We start from the raw sequence: 5,541 nt of genomic DNA on the forward strand, positions 1-5,541 counted from the left end.
TTTGTTCTTGTGTCCACATTGGTGCTGAGCTTAAATAATTCCTCTCCCTCTCCTATATTTATCCCTCTGATATATTTATAGAGAGCAATCATATCTCCCCTCAACCTTCTTTTAGTTAGGCTAAACAAGCCAAGCTCCTTAAGTCTCCTTTCATAAGACAAGTTTTCCATTCCTCGGATCATCCTAGTAGCCCTTCTCTGTACCTGCTCCAGTTTGAATTCATCCTTTTTAAACATGGGAGACCAGAACTGCACACAGTATTCTAGGTGAGGTCTCACCAGTGCCTTGTATAACGGTACTAAAACCTCCTTATCCCTACTGGAAATGCCTCTCCTGATGCATCCCAAAACCGCATTAGCTTTTTTCACAGCCATATCACATTGGCAGTTCATAGTCATCCTATGATCAACCAATACTCCAAGGTCCTTTTCCTCTTCCGTTACTTCTAATTGATGCGTCCCCAACTTATAGCTAAAATTCTTGTTATTAATCCCTAAATGCATAACCTTACACTTCTCACTATTAAATTTCATCCTATTACTATTACTCCAGTTTATAAGGTCATCCAGATCCTCCTGTATAATATCCCGATCCTTCTCCGAATTGGCAATACCTCCCAGCTTTGTATCATCTGCAAACTTTATTAGCACACTCCCACTTTTTGTGCCAAGGTCAGTAATAAAAAGATTAAATAAGATTGGTCCCAAAACCGATCCCTGAGGAACTCCACTGGTAACCTCCCTCCAACCTGACCGTTCGCCTTTCAGTAGGACCCGTTGCAGTCTCCCCTTTAACCAATTCCTTATCCACCTTTTGATGTTCATATTGATCCCCATCTTCTCCAATTTAACTAATAATTCCCCATGTGGCACGGTATCAAATGCCTTACTGAAATCTAGGTAAATTAGATCCACTGCATTTCCTTTATCTAAAAAGTCTGCTACTTTTTCAAAAAAGGAGATTAGGTTGGTTTGGCACGATCTACCTTTTGTAAAACCATGTTGTATTTTGTCCCATTTACCATTGACTTCAATGTCCTTAACTAATTTCTCCTTCAAAATTTTTTCCAGGACCTTGCATACTACAGATGTCAAACTAACAGGCCTGTAGTTACCCGGATCACTTTTTTTTCCTTTCTTAAAAAATAGGAACTATATTAGCAATTCTCCAATCATTCGGTACTATTCCTGAGTTTACAGATTCATTAAAAATTCTTGCTAATGGGCTTGCAATTTCAGGTGCCAATTCCTTTAATATTCTTGAATGAAGATTATCTGGGCCCCCCGATTTAGTCCCATTAAGCTGTTTCAGTTTCGCTTCTACCTCTGATATGGTAATATCTACCTCTATATCCTCCTTCCCATTTGTCATGCTACCATTATCCCCAAGATCCTATTTAGCCTTATTAAAGACTGAGGCAAAGTATTTGTTTAGATATTGGGCCATGCCTAGATTATCTTTAACCTCCACTCCATCCTCAGTGTTAAGCGGCCCCACTTCTTCCTTCTTAGTTTTCTTCTTATTTATATGGCTATAGAACCTTTTACTATTGTTTTTAATTCCCTTTGCAAGGTCCAACTCTACTCGACTTTTAGCCTGTCTCACTTGATCCCTACATGTTCTGACCTCAATTAGGTAGCTTTCCTTGCTGATCCCTCCCATCTTCCACTCCCTGTATGCTTTCTGCTTCTTCTTAATTACCTCTCTAAGATGCTTGCTCATCCAGCTTGGTCTACAACTCCTTCCTATGAATTTTTTCCCCTTTCTTGGGATACAGGCTTCCGATAGCTTCTGCAGTTTTGATTTAAAGTAATCCCAGGCCTCCTCTACCTTTAGATCCATAAATTCTTCAGTCCAATCCACTTCCCTAACTAATTTCCTTAATTTTTGAAAGTCAGCCCTTTTGAAATCAAAAACCCTAGTTGCAGATTTATTTTTGTTAATCCTTCCATTTAGTTTGAACTGAATTAGCTCATGATCACTTGAGCCAAGATTGTCCCCTACAACCATTTCTTCTATGAGGTCCTCGCTACTCACCAAAATTAAATCTAAAATGGCGTCCCCTCTAGTCGGTTCAGCAACTACTTGATGAAGGAATCCATCAGCTATCGCATCTAGGAAAATCTGAGCCCTATTATTATTACTAGCACTGGTCCTCCAGTCTATATCTGGGAAGTTAAAGTCTCCCATGATCATGCAGTTTCCATTAGTATTTACTTTATTAAAGACATTAAAAAGGGCTCTATCCATATCCAGATTAGATCCCGGAGGTCTATAGCATACCCCAAGCACTATCGTAGGAGAGGCTTTACTAGTTTTCTTCCCCAATGTAATTTTTGCCCAGACGGACTCTGTCTTATCCATTGCATCGCTTCTTATTTCTTTACATTCTACCTCATCATTGATATACAATGCTACTCCACCCCCTTTACCTTTGTTTCTGTCTTTCCTAAAGAGCACATACCCTTCAATACCTGTAGTCCAGTCATGACTACTATTCCACCATGTTTCTGTTATCCCTATAATATCTGGTTTCACTTCCTGCACCAGTAGCTCTAGTTCCTCCATTTTGTTACCTAGACTCCTCGCATTGGTGTACAAACATCTTAATTTTTGCTGTTTGGACTCACTCACATTTTGTACCCTATTAGGCACAGTCATTCTACAGCCAGTATAACCTATTAGACTAGTATCCACACCGCCCTCGCTCCTTATATACATTCTCCTACCCATGGCTGTATCCTTTCTTACTTCATCTTCTTCCCTCTCAATGCTAAAATCTGGCGTGGAGATTTTCTGGACATCTCCCATCCATCTCCCCCCAATTCCTAGTTTAAAGCTCTCTTTATCAGTTGTGCCAGCCTCGATCCTAGAAGTCTATTTCCTTCCCTACTCAGATGAAGTCCATCCCGAGAGAACTGACCTCTGTCCGTGAATGCCTCCCAGTGGCCATACATCCCAAAGCCCTCCTTATAGCACCACTTCCTAAGCCATCTGTTGACAGTCATAATCTTGTCAGACCTTTGTTGCCCTTCTCTAGGAACAGGAAGGATCCCGCTAAAGATCACCTGAGCCTCAATTTCCTTAAGCGTCTTCCCCAGCCTAGCATAGTCTCCCTTAATACTTTCCAGCGAGAATCTAGCCGTATCATTTGTTCCCACATGAAGGATAATTAGGGGATTCTTTCCCGCTCCCTTTAGGATCCTTTTCAACCTCAGGTCTACATCCCGTATCTTAGCATCTGGAAGACAGCACACCCTTCTATTCTCAGGATCAGCTCTAGTTACAGGCCTGTCTATTCTTCTCAATAAAGAGTCCCCGATCACATAGACCTGCCTTTTCCTGGTGACAGTGCTATTCTCCAGTCTCTCCCCTGTTCCCTCTGGCTCCAAGTTCTTTCCATTCCTATTTTCCCTTACAATCTTCTTCAACCCATCCTGTATCCTCCTGGGGCTCATATTTGGTGTAGTCTCCCTTGACTCTTCCCCTTTTTCTATAGGACTAGCCTCTCTTCTCTTCTTCCTTACCCTTCCACCTTCAACAAGTACCTGCTGAGCCCCTTCTTCATTTTCCAACTCTGCAAACCTGTTCCTAAGCTCTATTTCTCCTTCACTAGCCCGTCTTTTTCTCTGCCTGGTTCTTTGAGTCACATGTTTCCACTGACCACTTTCCTCATCCAGTCTCTCCTCAAAATTCCCCAGCCCTGCTTCCATCTGTGAGTCTGAGCTTTTCCCTTCAGATACCTCATATCTTTGCTCCATCATCTGCTCAAACCCCTTCCTAAACTCAACCAGACTTTCCACCTGCATCTCCAAACCTCGGATCTTTTCCTCCATCAGCTCTATCAGACGACATTTCATGCAGAAAAAACTCTTACCGGTTCCCCCCTCCAGGATCATGTACATACCACAGCTTCCACATCCAGTCATCCTCAATGTGTCTTTCACTACAGGAGTCACTCCCACAGCTGCCTCTGTATCTGTCATCTCCTTCCCACCTAAATCCTGTTAATCTGGGAAACACAAGCCACACCAAAAAGACCACACACCCCCCAGCAAAAGCTTTTACTCACCTGGCAGTGCTCCGGGTCTTCGGTGGCACCTCGGCGTTGGGACCTTCACTCGCTCTGGGTCTTCAGTGGCACCTCCAGTGCCCAAGATACCCGGAGCGAGTGAGGGCCTGCTGCTTGAGAGCTGCTGGGTGAGTAAAAGCACCGCAGCGGGTGGTGCCTTTTTTTGGATCGCTCCCCCTGTTCCCTCCACCTGGCTCCACGGCTGCCCCAAGCACTTACACCCCCTTTCCTGGGGAGGCTTGAGAATAATATCCTAACCAATTGGTTACAAAGTGATCACAGACCCAAACCCTTGGGTCTTAGGAGCATAGAGAAATCAGTAAGACTTTTAAAAGAAACAGAACTTTATTAGAAAGAAAAAAGGTAAAAGCAGCACCTCTGTAAAATTAGAAGGGAAGCTAATCTCACAGGGCAATCAGATTTAAAACACAGAGGATTTCCCTCTGGGCAAAAACTTTAAAGTTACAAAAAGAAAACCAGGAATACACCTTCCTCTCAGCACAGAGAAAATCACAAGCCAAAAGAGAAGTAAACTACTGCATTTCCTTGCTAGTACTCACTAATTCTAATGGAGCTGGATTGCTTGCTTTCTTGCTCTCTCTCCGGAAGCACACAGAACAGACAGACAAAAACCTTTCCCCCCCACCTAGATTTGAAAGTACCTTGACCCCTTATTGGTCCTTTTGGTCAGGTGCCAGCCAGGTTACCTGAGCTTCTTAACCCTTTACAGGAAAAAGGATATTGTGTCTCTGGCCAGGAGGGATTTTATAGTACTGTATACAGGAAGGTGGCTACCCTTTCCTTTATACTTATGACAGGGAGTCTGACACTACAGCCCATCCAAGCACACTCTAGCTTGCATTAGAGACATTTAAACTTTGTCCATTATTTAGGGCACTTGTCCTTGCTCTTCTGCTGTTTAGTATCTTGTCAACTACACTGTAAGAAAACTAGGAGACTAGGAAGGAGAAATGAAGCTGGAAAATCTTTTTCCTCTCAGAAATCAGCTAGAGTGATCCAATAAATTAAAACAATCTTAAGTAAAGACCAAGAAGGGCGAGCAATTTCAAGGACAGCTCTGTTCAAACAAATGAGACACACAAGCCAGTGATTCTTTTTCTTTAAGTGAAATGGGATGGCATGGTAAGTATGAAGGCGAAAAATATTTTAAAAGAATGAGAGCTAACTAAAGGTTGACAGTCAATTACATGGATTCAGCCCTGCTAGTTACCCAACTTTTTTGATCTATATCCCAGCATTCTAAAAGGCACAGCAATTTATAGCAGGCAGCGTAAATCCTTTAATGCCATAGGAAACACTCACCTTCCTCAAGAAAGGTTAACATGCATAATATCTTGGTATACCCTGACATTCAAATGAAATCCACTACCAGCACACGCAGCATATTTAGTAGCCATTTCATAGGTAATCAAGAGAGTAAGCAGGTAAGGCACTTCAACAGCCAAATG

This window comes from Dermochelys coriacea, chromosome 6 (genome assembly GCF_009764565.3).
Source record: "Dermochelys coriacea isolate rDerCor1 chromosome 6, rDerCor1.pri.v4, whole genome shotgun sequence".
Lineage (NCBI taxonomy): Eukaryota > Metazoa > Chordata > Testudines > Dermochelyidae > Dermochelys > Dermochelys coriacea.